Source organism: Octopus bimaculoides, chromosome 11 (assembly GCF_046866305.1).
Source record: "Octopus bimaculoides isolate indiv1 chromosome 11, ASM4686630v1, whole genome shotgun sequence".
Lineage (NCBI taxonomy): Eukaryota > Metazoa > Mollusca > Cephalopoda > Octopoda > Octopodidae > Octopus > Octopus bimaculoides.
The window spans coordinates 67,447,242-67,462,553 of NC_142938.1; positions in this window are offsets into that span (position 1 = coordinate 67,447,242).

The following is a 15,312-nucleotide window of genomic DNA, read 5'->3' on the forward strand; positions in this document are numbered from 1 at the left end:
GCAAAATCATAAGATTGTGTTTTCACTTAGTTTTTCTGTTTTTATGAATGATCAATATTATGTAGAAAAAAAAAAATAACATGCAATAGGCTGCGGGCATGGCAGTGTGGTTAAGAGACTCGCTTTGCAACCACGTGGTGTCGGGTTCGGTTCCACTGCGCGGCTCCTTGGACAAGCGTCTTCTACTGTAATACCAGGTCGAGAAATACCTTGAGTGTTAAGCCATCGTACAGTGTGTGTGCGCGCGCGCGTGTACGCGTTGTATTTCTGCGTGTCCCCTCAATATCACTTGGCAACCGGTGTGGGTTTGTTTATATCCTCTGTAAGTTAGCTGTTTGGCAAAAGAGGCCAATAGAATACGAGTAGGGTCAAATTTTAAAAGAAATAATTACTGGGGGTCGAACAACAACAATAACAACAACACCATCCTTCGGCATACAATCTGCGTACTTTATATCACTATTTTAGTAAGTAAGGTCAGACAGTAGGTGGCAGAATCAGTAGAGCGATTGAATTTAGTTACACCTCCTTGAGCTCTGAGTTCAAATCCTGCAGGGATTGACTTCTCTGCTTTATCAGATGACAGCATAAGTACTAGTCAAGTACTAAAATGCAGTCTAATGGATTATAATCTCCCAAACCCACAGTAGTTGAAATCTGGAATATAAAGTCCTTTCTTGATTTGGTTTAATTTGAAATCTTAAAGTGTAATTCTTTGAATGCTCTTCAATGTAAAATATCTGTCAATAATGGCGGAAACATTGGCAAACAGACTGAAAATGATGAGATTTAGCTTTAAAACTATTAAGTATTCAACGGAATGACCCCTAACTATAATTTAATATTTTAATTTGGAAATTTAATTAAGTGCTTTGCGTTGAATTAGCATTTTATCCTAATTAATTCTCCTGAGTAATGTTGCACTATATGATACCAACGCAAATAAAACACTTAGACATCTTTATTCTATGATATTTAAATGTTAGTTTAGAGAATAAACAAGTAACTCTATCATGTAATCTGCATGGTAACCATTAGTTATGTTATTATTGGTAAGAAGCTTCGGCAAAAGAGACCGATGGAATAAGTACTGGGCTTACAAAGAATAAATCCTGTGGTCAATTTGTTCGACTAAAGGCGGTGCTCCAGCATGGCTGCAATCAAATGACTGAAACAAGTAAAAGAATAAAATAATATTTGATACAAAGATAATTAAAAATTACATATTTTGCTGATGCGGTTGTAATAAAACCAAATGACGACCAAGCAAATATTATGGATGTGAGTTCAAATTACAATCATGACAAAGTATAGTCTTTTATATTACAATTTGTTTACAAATTATAATTTAATCACTAATGCTATGGAGAAAGGGTACGTTCCACACACACACACACACACACACATATTTTGATCTAATTAATAATTATGAGATTCATTTCAATCAAATTAATTCCATTATATCTGCAGAAAATTCCAGACCTTATAGGAAGAAAGAACTCGTTAGCATTGTGAAAATCCTGACTGTTTATGACCTCTGCAATCACATCTATACACTATAATGAAGCAAGCTATCTATTAATTCGTTAGGAATAAGCAACTTTTACAAAAAGAATGATCAAAGTCAATAATGTCAAGAAATTTCTTAAAAGTTTCAATTCTAATATTAATATATTCTTATCAAAATGTAGCTTTGAATGTTCTTTTATTATTGAAGATATTCAAGGCGATGAGCTGGCAGAATCCTGAGCCAGACCACACATCGCAAAAATGACATTGGCGAAACTACAGGAGTAGGAGATGAAAGTTCTCCATCACCCACCATATTCACCTGATCTTGCCCCCACTGACTACCATTTCTTCCAGAATTTGGATAACTTTTTGATAGGAAAAAATTCAATTCCGACGATGCTGTAAAACAGACCTTCCAAGATTTTATTGACTCTAGATTGCCAAGCTTTTACAGTTCCGGGCTGGACAAGCTACCGCTGAAATGGCAAAAGTGTATTGACAATATGGGTGCATATTTTGATGAATAAAATTATTCCTTGTATCTATAAAACATTAGCAAACTTTTTTCTTTTCTACAAATTTCATACTTGACGACTTAATGCATTAGAATTTGTCTAATTCGTCACTTCTAAAAGAAACTAAAAAGTACTTAAAATTAAAATTCTGTTATTTAAAATATTGCAGCCGAGAATAACATTTTAAAAATTTACTATATTTTATTAAGACAAAAATTATAAATACATTAGTTTTTGTTTTTTTTTAAACCCATCCGATTTTAAGCCTATGGGTTTATATTCAGGATGTTTTTTCATATATAGCCCCAGTAATTTTTATTATTTTCAGAAAAAAAATTATTTAAGCAAAATTATTAAGTCTGTATTTAAGCCCATGGTCTTATTTTTTGGAAAAAGCAGTATTTTAAAAATGAAATGAAATAAAATTAATTTTTAAAAATAGATAAAATTTATCCCAAGGAGAAAATTGAAAGTGACGAATTAGGGAAAGTAACGAATTAGCCAAAGACGAACTAAATTAATTCTATTTCATTAATGCTAATAAATTTGACTTTTCATCTATTTTTCAGATTAATTTTTTTTTTTTTTAATGTGGAAGAATTGACTGAGCATATAGTTGATTTCAAACCATTTAATGACCATTCTACTGCAATCAATGTTTTTTTTTTTTTTGTAATGAGATTTCAATTCAAGTGAAAAACATAAATGTTGTGTCATATTATTTACTTCATATTTTATTGTTTGTATTTGATACAACTAAATAAAATGACTATTTTAATTGTATATTTCAAAAGACATGATTTTTTAAAAAATTCGTTTAAATTTATTTTTGATTATTTTTGTACGATGTTTTTAAAGATTTACATATTTTATCTCAATTTACTTAAATTATCTCAAATTTACCTAATATGATGTACCAGCATTTTTCATTGTAATCCACTTTTTTTCCAGGCAATGCAATAAAACTAATAAATATTCTTTTGTTAAAAAATATTTGAATCATTTTTCATTGATGATGATTGAATTAAAATAAGAATTTTATGTTGTATTTTTTTTTTAATTTTCACATATTTTTTCTTAAATTCTAAAAATGAGAAAAAGTTATCTGGACAGGGTTTTGTTGCATTGGCTAATATAAAAATGATTTTTTTAAATGCAAAAATAGCCAATGCATCCATTGTAAGGCACGAGGAGTCACCTGTCCTTTTACTTTTCTGAGCAACATGACTAGAACCCTTCGCGTCTGCCCGTTGAAACGTCAGTGATCAGTTGATACTCATTTTATCGAGTACCGATAAGATAAAAGGCAAAGACGACCTTGGCTGAATTTGAACTCAAAATTTAGAGTCAGACGAAATGCCACGAAGATTACACCCTGCGTGTTAACGACTCTGCCAGCTCGTCGTCTTAGTACTGCAATAAATAATAATATTACTTGAAAATTGTCTTACGTTCTATTGGCACATGTACCTTATCTAACTTTTTTTTAATTTTGAATATTTTTTGAAAAGATTAGTACCACGACACTCGTCTTGACGAGTTCTATCATATGAGCTAAAGAAAAACAAAATTTTACACAAAAACAAAGTGTTTAGGTTTTGAATTTGCTTTTAAGCGTTACCACTGTTTTCGGTACACTCGGCCCCAGTAGTTTTTTATTTTAATTTTTTTTAACGTGGATAGATTCCTGTCGCCGAGATCTATCATGTAAGCTAAAAAAAATATCGATTTATTTTTTCAAAAAATATTTGGACTCAAAGTCGATTTCAGACGTTTTTCTCCCGTTTGGGACCTCACATATTTGACTCAAACTTTTTTTTCCACCAAGCCAATTTTAAAATTCTTTAGCTCGAAATGTAGCTTATGGCGTGATCAATCTAAAAATGTAAATACCATCTAATTTGGTCAAAATCTTAGTGACAAAGCCCAGAAGTTGTCGCGAGTGAGTAAATGTTGACCTTAAGAATATTATTCACACACTACCGTGTGTGAATGATAATCAAATGTTGATGATCTGAATAAGAAGAATTTTCATGTCACATCCATGTAACCAACACATTTTTTACTTCATTTCTCTGCATGAATTTACACAAATTTCTCTAATTTTGACCTAAATCATATCACCTGTTTCATTCGTTTCTTTCATATTATCACCTTTGACTCCCGCCCCCTCTCTCTCTCCTTCTTTCTCTCTCCCCCTCTCTCTCTCTCTCCACCTTTACTTGTCACTCAACTTCCTACTTTCACAATAGATTGCTTATCTTGTCCGTCCTCTGTTTTTCTCCTTACACCTCTCTCAACCTCCGATTGATCACTCCCTACTTTTGGGATATATTTTATATCTTTCTTATACCGCCCCACTCACCTTTATCTCCCTAACTCATGGTCTATTTTTTCTCCCTCAACATCTCTCTGTTGTGTCAAAGTTCGTTAACTTACTCTAAAATCTCCTTATAGTTCTAATACTGGAACGTGTTTAACAGTTCTCTTCGTTTTTCCCAAGAATTAGATAGATAATTAAATAAATAAATAAATAAATAAATAGATAGATAGATAAATAAATAAATAAATAAATAAATAGACAGAGAGAGAGAGAAAGAAAGAGAAATAGAGACGGTAAGTACGTTGATGTAATTTTGCATGTTGTTGAAAATCACATTCGTTTTCTAGGAATTAATAATAAAAACGTTACAAACATGTACAATTACGTAATTTTAGCCAATAGGAAACTTCCATTCCTTGCATACAAGAAGTCGCACCAGTGCGTTTGTATGGGAACGGACACCACATAGATGAAACTTTTACGTGGTCTCTCGACCGACTAGAAATAGCTGCCAAATATTCCTTAAACCACTTCATAAGAGTTTAGAAAAACAAAAACATGAAGCATTGTTCCACAATATCATATATTTTCTCACTTTAGGCAGGCCCATGTGTTTTTCACTTGTTGAGTATTATTAATAGTATTAAAATTAAAGTCAGTTTCCACGGATGTAAGCTTTTATCGGACTGATGACCATTAAAGCACTTTCTGGACACCGAAGATCGATATTAAATGTATTTCCTCTTTCTTATGATAAAACTGTAATCCCAACTACATGGTTCCGGATTCAGTCTCACTGCGTGGTACCTTGGACAAGTGCCTTCTACTATAGCCTCTGACAATTAATTGCAAACAAAGTTATTAAGGAGCAGGTCGGTGTTGCTTCAGAAGCTAAAGTCAATTGTTATAAGCAGTTTAGAGATACACGTTGTCTATCGACCATCCTGTACAGATTGGAAGAAATGGTTTATACAATTGTTTTGCAGTATTATCCATTTTAGCAATATGATCCATTTCTAATTCTTATATTTTTGTTTATTATCAATGAAATCATGATACAATTAATCAAAAGAATTGAGTTTAACAATTATCATTTTTACATCAGGTCCATTTCATTTTATTTCATATAAAAGAAAACGATGTTCTTCCGTTTCCGCAAATGAGTGTCCGGCAAATGACGGTCTTTGCTGACTTCAGTAGTTTCGCTTTCTGAATCACAAAACGAAATGTCACAGTATTGTCTTAAAACAAGGAAGACAGCTGACAAGATAGTTTAGTTCTAGACATACAGAGATTGGACAAAATAAAGGAAACACCTAGCATCCTAGCATCATAATTTGAAATATCTATAAAACCGTCAAAAGCTTGTTTATTTTTATGTTTTTTAGTTATTATTAGCGTTGCTTAATATTTTTTGCTAAAATTGCTGTTTCTTTTCAGATATCATCAGAAAAAGGTAATTAAAATTCATTAAAAGGACAGATCTATCGGATTTTCAATGAGGTCAAACTTTTGGTGCTTGTATGGCAGGCGCTAGCATAACGAAAACAGCCGAAATGTTTGGTATATCAAGAAGTACTGTCTCGAAAGTAATAACAGCCTTTGAGAAAGAAGGAAAAGCCTCCTCGTCGAAACAAAACACCGGAAGAAAACCAAACCTTCCAGTTAGGGACCTCCGAACTCTTATACGAATTTGTTAGAAAGGATCACAAAAGTACAGCTTCCAGAATTTCTGCAGAGCTTAATGACCACTTCGAGAACCCAGTTTCCACAAAAACTGTTCGCCGGAAGCTGCACAAAGCCGAATTTCACGGGAGGGCTACAATCAGAAAACCACTACGTTCAAAAACAAACGTTGCAAAGCGCTTAGAGTGGAGTAAAAACCTACAGGATTAGTCCCTAGGGCAGTGGAAGAATGTTATTTTCTCAGACGAGTCATCTTTTACCTTATTTCTGACCATCGACCGAGTATACATGTGGAGACAGCCAAAAGAAGTATTTGACCCAGGCTGCCATCTTCCAACTGTTAAACATAGAGGAGGATCAGTGATGATCTGGTGGGGGGGGGGGGGGGCTATATCTTAGAAATCCGCCAGCCCAATGGTTTTCCTTCATAGCAGAATTAATAGTCAAGACTATTTAAGCATTTTATCTGATCAAATTCATCCTAGGTTGCTGAACTGTTTCCGGAGGAAAACGCAATCTTTCAGGATGATAATGCACCAATTCACACAGCTAAAGTTGTTACTGAATGGCACGAGGAACATTCTAGTGAAGTTGAACAGCCTATCTGGCCACCACAGTCCCTAGATCTCAATATTATTGAACATTTGTGGTGCATTTTAGAAAAACAAGTAAGGAGTCGATATCCTCCACAATCATCACTACAAGAACTGGAGACTGTTTTAGCTGAAGAATGGACAAAAATTCCTTTGGAAACAATTCAAACTTTATACGAGTCCATACCTCGTAGAATGCAAGCTGTAATTACTGCCAAAGTCGGTCCTATCCCATATTAAAATAAATTTGATTGAAATTTTCAGGTGTTTTCATTATTTTGTCCACTTTCTGTATAATAAAGCCGGAATGGCCAAAGCTGGAAGGTGTTTAATCATAGTTCTTTCAGCTTGATCAGTGTTAACCTGCGACTAAACAACGACAGCGAGGACCACACACACACACACACACACGTACACACACACACACACTCACATTCACACTCACACACACACACACACACACAATATTTATGCGTGTTTTCTGAAACAAGCCTTCAGTTTCAAAAATTCAAAGAAAACCATTCTTTCGCTTTCATTTGAGTGAAAAGTCTCCGGTAAATGACGATTTTGGGGCTTCAGTTCAGGAATTTTACTTATTACTTCATAAAACGAAAGAGTACGATGGCATCGCAGTCTTTAAAACGAAGCATGTTTATTTCGGAAAGCGTTTAAATACATCGAAAAGATTAGATAATTACGTGGTTACGTCATTCCAATTTTCTTGTTATTTATATAATCTCTTATTATGCTCTGTATCTGCTTAAGGCTTTATTCTTAAAGCATACGTATACTGAGTTCTAATAAATGGTTATAAGTATCGCCATGCTTAAACGAATGCATGTACACACATATCGTTAAGCATACTAAGGGAGAGTACGTACTTGCGTGGCAGACGAGTTATACAATGCAGTGTACCCGCTGACATAAATCCATGGCGTCATTTACTCTGTCAATGACTTTCCTTTGCTTAATTTTTAATTGTTTATAGACTCAGCGGTTCTCAGTTTCTCATTTAAATTATTGTGAGTTCATTATTTCATCTTCACTTGAGGATTTCCTCTCGGAAACTATTTTCTAACCCAGTTTACTAACATTTAGAATTCCAAACTTCACTAAAGTTTTTGACTGCTCCATCCGAGAAGAGTCCTGATCGACAATACAACCACGTAAGCCAATGAGGGTGCAATTATGCAGTCACTCGACTTGCTACAAATATCAACAAATCTATCGTTTTTGAAAAAAAGGTTACTAGCGACGATGTAGTCCTAAATGTACTATGTCTGAAAAATGACGTGATGGTCACGGTATTTCAACTGTGGTCATCTTTTTGATCACAATTTTTGTTCACTGGTCTTCTGGATCAGGGCTGACAAACAACAATCACTTCTGTTTTATTCAACGTCTCTGTTCTTAGCTTAGTGGTTAGCTTCAACATCATACGGTTGTGGATTCAATTCCTAAACAAAGAAGTGCACTGTGTCCTTGAACAAGGCACTTCATTTCACATTACTCCACTCAATGCAGCTGAAATGAATATTAGCCGATTACAGGCCCATCCCTTTCTCCTTCCAGCAGTCACGTTACTTGATGCTCGATTGGGTCAAGAATTGGAGGAGAGCCGAGAGAGTACTGACGTCTGCTCTTGAATACATGGACACCCAAAACAAGTCACCATCGATTCCAAATGACAACTGCGGTTTATATGGCATCCTATTATTGTCTATGAACACTGTCCTGAGTTACGGAGACAACATAAGCAGACATAATATATTTCTCTTTTACTTTTGACTTATGCTCTTCGTTTTAGAAAGGACCTGATTGAACTAAGAGAGTAAATTATTGGTATTGGTTTTACTTGTCTCTAAGAAAATAAAAGTTTGACTGACATCAAAAATACTTGAACTTATTGTGGCACTTTCAAATGTGACAGAGTGAACTCCTCATTCCTCACTAGTCAAACAGTTCTGGTATGCCCACAAATTTACATGATAACTCCTTTATCTGTAGACAACTCAAACACTAGTGCAGTGTTTTCCATCATTTTTTACTCTTATGAAATCCTTGAAATACACTATGTGTGTGTGTGTGTGTGTGTGTGTGTAAGCCGTCTAAGAATCCATAAGTCATGAAAAAATGCACTCGTATATTTGTCAGTAGAGTGGCTATATCAATCGAAGTGTACAGTATTATATATCTATTACGACTGATCTTACCAACCGGTTTCGCACTAAGGGTTCAACGTAATGTTAAGTAATAGTCCGATTATGTAACACTGCAGTCACCATATTTCATTCCATGACGGCAATCTCTGAAGAGCATAGAGATACATAATCGGACTAACACTCCTTTGAATCCCTAGTGCGAAACCGATTAGTAAGATCGGTCGTAAAGAATATGTAATACTGTACACTTCGATTAATATATATATATATATATATATATTCAGTATGAGAACATGGGTAATGGGTAAAATATTATTATAAAATCTGGTAATTAATCATATATTAATTAATATCGATTAATTATCAGGAGGCCAGCACCCATTACCCATGTTCTCATACTGAATATATACGACGCAGTAAATATTTTCTGCAGATATATTCCTGGAATTAGCGCGCCAAAACGAAGACTTTTGAATTTTACCATTAAGCTGTAATTAGCAAAACCATATACACGCGCACCCATGGCGGTGGGCAACTCTGTATACGATTCTGATGATTGTGGTTACATTACAAATCAGGCTGAAGAGGAATGGACAAATGGTAAGATTTGTTAAATCCGAAACCGGTACCTGTTTAAGAATGCTTTTTTAGGTGATTTTAAATGTCTTGCCCGCTCACGTTTTGGTATGCTGCTATATTTCATGTTGAGAACAATTTAGGTCTTAATAGACACAAGATGTGATCTATTTCTAGCACATTGATTGTCCACGTTAGTGGTCAACGTTATTATTTTTAAATGTACCTTAATCCCCTGAGATTGCAGATACTATTTCTGAATCTCTTTGATTCTTTAGATGTGCTGGCCTCCTGATAATTAATCGATATTAATTAATATATGATTAATTACCAGATTTTATAATTATATGTATATATATATATATATATATATATATATATATATATATATTCTTTTATTCTTTTATTTGTTCCAGTCATTTGACTGCAGCCAAGCTGAAGCACTGCCTTTAGTCGAACAAATCGACCCCAGGACTTATTCATTGTAACCCTAGTACTTATCCTATCAGTCTCTTTTGCCGAACCGCTATGTTACGGGGGCGTAAATACACCAACATTGGTTGTCAAGCGATGGTGCGAGGGACAAGCACAGACACACACACATACATACATATTTTTTTTATTTCTCACAGGGGGCCAAACATAGAAGGGACAAACAAGGACAGACAAAGGGATTAAGTCGATTACATCAACCCCAGTGCGTAACTGGTACTTATTTATTTAATCGACCCCGAAAGGATGAAAGGAAAAGTCGACCTCGGCGAAATTTGCACGCAGAACATAAAGGCAGACGAAATACCGCTAAGCATTTCGCCTGGCGTGATAACGCTTCTGCCAGCTCGCCTTATATATATATATATATATATATATATATATATATATATATATATATATATAATTACCGGTCAAGTGCTTTACCAATTAAGCTAAATTGCCCATTGATATATGATATACGTTGGACTCCTTATTCGCATAATCACCGAACCAGGACCTTAACTATGGTCTATCCAGAGCACTTACTCAGTATTACCTGACACCTTGGGTCTTATTGACACCATTGCCTCTCATGACCTATATATGTGTGTGTGTGTGTGTGTGTGTGTGTGTGTGTGTGTATGTATGTATGTATACATATACATACACGACGGGCTTCTTTCAGTTTCTGTCTGTCAAATCCAATCACAAGGCTTAGGTCAGCTCGGAACCATGTGGCTGGTAAGCAAGCTACTTAGCACACAGCCATAAAGTTAAATTTCATAGAAATAAAAATTCATAAAATTATCTCTGAAAGCTTTTGCACAAAGAACGTTTAAGGAATTTCATCTTAGCCAAGACCTTGTTTAGGCCAAATTCCTCCAACAATTACCTATTTTGTTTTTGTTTTTTCTTTCCATGGTAAGGTTCTTTTTTCTCGACAATTTTATCTTTTTTACTTTTAGATTTCTTTTTCTTTTTCATTTTATTCTTACTGTAAAAATATGTTAGTATTACCTTTTTAAAAAATTATTTTCCACCTAAAGTCTCTTCACTCCCTACAGATAGCAGGATCTCCCAACCTTAGAAAATATGCAATCATGCATATGCATAAAAAATTATGAGGCACAGGAGTGGCTCTGTGGTAAGTAGCTTCCTTACCAACCACATGGTTCCGGTTTCATTCCCACTGCGTGACACCTTGGGCAAGTGTCTTCTACTATAGCCTCGGGCCGACCAAAGCCTTGTGAGTGGATTTGGTAGACGGAAACTGAAAGAAGCCCGTCGTATATGTGTATATATATACATATGTATATATATGTGTGTGTGTGTGTGTGTGTGTGTGTGTGTGTGTGTGTGTATTTGTTTGTGTGTCTGTGTTTGTCCCCCAAAATCGCTTGACAACCGATGCTGGTGTGTTTATGTCCCCGTAACTTAGAATAAGTACTAGGCATCCAAAGAATAAGTCCTGGGGTCGATTTGCTCGACTAAAGGCGGTGCTCCAGCATGGCCGCAGTCAAATGACTGAAACAAGTAAAAGAGTAAAAGAGTAATATAGAATATAACACAAAAGTAACTAAAAGTGCATTTGTATGCATTCAACCTATCTGACCCTATTTATCACGAAATCCCCTGTGATTTCTCACAGAACGCAAACGATCTCTCCTGAATCTTGACGAAAACCTTTGGTTTGGAAGCGATGATCGAGAGATAGTATTTTCACTCATTTATGAACCTCAATCAGGTTTTCTTTTTCGTTCAACGCATTTTAAATCATTTACAATCTTACCTGTGCTAATTTTGGAAACCGCTTGTTTTTCCATAATCCCAACAACCGGCTGATAAATACATGTTCAGTTATTTTCTACTGACGTGATTTACAGAAAATATTAACAGCCCGTGAGAGGATGTCTCGCTTGTAAATCAAGTTTGGCTGCGAAATTTATGCTGCTTCTCAGACAGTAATTGTTGTGGACCCAATGTCCTGACATACCTCGCATTCACACTCACCGACACGTGATGCTATTCGTATTAACCCTTTGATACCAATTCACATGACAACCTCTGCTTATGCTATGGAGAAATGTCAAATTTTAAAGTGTTCATATTAAAATAAGATATAAATAAAACAATAGTTGCATAATAATATTTTTTAAAATGGCTGTGTCTTTATTTACGTGCCTATGTATGTATATGAGTGTGTGTGTGTGGACTGGGCGATTTCTGGACTGGGCGATTTCTGGACAGGGCGATTTCTGGACTGGGCGATGCGTTGTGTCTTTGCGCAAATATAATTGCACATAATTATATTCTTATGCGCGCACATTCCACACACACGCATATATTTATAATATACACACACATTTAAGCATCTGTATACATTCACACGCAAATGTAAATGTGTATAAAACAAACTTTAGTGTGAAAGGAGGGAATGTGCATTTTTTGTGTGTGGTACATTTTGTGCGTGGTTGTTAAAACCTCCCCTGTAGTCATGAATGACCATGGAGATGCACCTAGAAAGGTTCCCCTCTAAAGCACAAGTCCGGGAAAGTTTGTTTATGCTCCAGTTCACTCATCTGTAGAACTGAGTTACGACATTTGCCTTTCCCTTGAATAACATCGGTGGGGTGATGAGGGGAGGCTGGTATATATGGGCAACTACTGGCCTTCCATAAACAACCTAGCTCAGACTTCTGCCTCGGAAGTGCAATCCCATGGTCATTCATGACCGAAGGGGGTCTTTACCTTTTACATTGTTGTTACCCGTTCAAATTTACAATTGAGGCTAAGTTCGTTTTCCCGTGTGTTGTCTGAGTCAGTGACTTGTCAATGTATCGTATTATAGAGATGTGTAGATATCTGTACTGAATCTATGCTTATCTAGTGCGTCTTGCTTTCAAATTCAAGTAGCTTCCTGTTCAGTACGGTTGATTTATTGCTCACTGAATCGTTCGCAAGTGGTAAGAGTAGTCTCTCCTATGCCAGCCCCAACGAGGTTAGCAGATTTTCCATCGAAGCACATTATATAGTATAGTGTATTTCTAGCCTTAGAATAGTTCTTCAGTTTCAACACGTGATCTCAAATCAAGTCACCATATATTAATATTATCTCAGTTTAAAAAAACCTTGACAATGTAAATATGTAAATATGGGTAGTAAAAATCATATACAAAAACCAGGATATCACATCCGTTTTATAGGTAGAGACACCAAGGTAAAGCGATGCATTTTGAGTAGATACGAATAATAACAATAAATGGAGCAAAACGCATATAAAAAAAGTTCCTTTAATTCCTACATATGTTTCAAAATATATGTGCAATCTACTCCAAAGAAGTAAGAGCTGCTGGAATTGCACATATATTCATCGTCAGGGAACCGACATATAGAAGCAAGACAAATGCGAAATGGTAAGGTAACTTACGAGTTATAATGTTATAATATTATATGGCCAAGTAAGTGACCGTTAGAAGAACGCTGGTTTACATAGAGTTATAACGGGAGGTGGGCTGTAAACACTATACTAAAGGTTTAAATTAAATGATTAAAATGGGGAGGGGGGCAAAATGGACCACAGTAAAGTAAATTGAAGCCGTAAACTATAAGCTAATTCAAATGTGGAGGAAGGGAGGAAAAAATAATAACATACTAATATAAAGCGAAGAATGTAAATATAAAAAAAATAAATAAAGCATCATGGCCTTGTAATATATTATATTAATATACGGATATTAACGCAAATTAATGGTAAAACAAGGTACAGGATATTTAGTTGAGAAATAATAATAATAACAATAATAAGGAGAAGATCGGGAATATTTAGTTAAAGTTACTAATGGTACAAACACAACCAGTGTGGCATTACTAGGAAGAATTTACTTAACCAACTCTAGAAGGGGAAAATAAAGGACAAGTGGCGATGGAGGCAGTAATAGATACTGTTTAAGATTATATTAAAAATATTGAAATTAATAACATACTGATTTGAAGCGAAGAATGTAATCATGATAAATGAAACATCATTGCCTTGTAATATATTAATATACGGATGTTAACGCAAATAAATGGTAGAACAAGGTACAAGATATTTTGTTGAGAAATAATAATAACAGCAATATACATGTTTACAAGGAGAAGATCGGGTATATTTAGTTAAAGTTACTGGTGGTACAAGGAAAACTCATGTAGCATTACTGGGAAGGAATTACTTAACCAACTATACAAGGGGAAAATAAAGGACAAGTGGCGATGGATGCAGAAATAGATATTATTTAAGACTATATTAAAGGATATTATTCAGAGGACATTAGGTAAAAAAAGGAAATGAGTGTGCATACGTCTCATATTGTCTTTCCGCGTTAGGCACGTTATTAAACATACACACATATACATATGTAACGACTGACATGCGTGGTTATCTTAATATATGTGAGTGTATGTCAGGAACATTCTATACCACCCCACGACGTCACATTTTGTATATGAGTATATAACTGAATATGAGTGCATTTCTGGATTTCGTACGTTATTAAAAACATACACACATTTACACATACATATGTGTCGACTGACATGCCTGAATGTATTTATGTGAGTGCTAGAGGTGAAACTCTTGAAAAAATAAACAATGTCGCAAGGTCCAGGGTATAAATAAAAATACACATTTACTGTTCCATTACCAGTTAATAATTATCACAGTAGCTGCAATGTATTTACAATTACATATTTACCCTTACATTCAGAAATATATATATATATATATAAAATAGTTATTAATATTTCTAAGTCTCTCTAAAGGAGACTACGGCAGCGGTACTGGAAATTAATAGTTATCGCCAAGCCAACATGGCAGTCCCAAAATTAGGACGAAAGCTGCCGTCTCTCTCTAATAATAATTATGGCATTTACTGTTAAATTAAGTTCCACGCATGTGCTTCTATTTCATTAATTTGTACTGCATACAAAAATACTGACATACTCTATACATACCACGCGGTAAGCCATTATGACTTAAATTTTCAAATAATTTATTATTACATAGTCTCATATGACTGCACAGGCTCACTTTGCTTCTTATTCTACAGCCACACCAGTAATCTAATGTCAACCCTTCGCCTTCTGCAACATTTCAACAGTTCACTTCCCCGTTGCCGTTTCCCACTGCAGCCCATTTCCGGAATGTACCCATTTACGTACACTATCTCCATTACACCTCCATTCATTTGATCGTCAACCATACAATGAGTCGTGTTAGACGCAGCACTGACCGCTTTTCGGGGGAGGGGGTTAAAAATTACATACCCACCCCATTCCCAATTTTCCAGGATAGGTTAGGGCCTGGAATCCTCAGACGGACGTATTACATATCGCTTAGTCGAATTAAACCATCATTTACGCCACAAATGTTTTGTCGTCAATGCTGCACTTTCCCGTATCACCTGTTTCAACACACACACAAACCATACCGT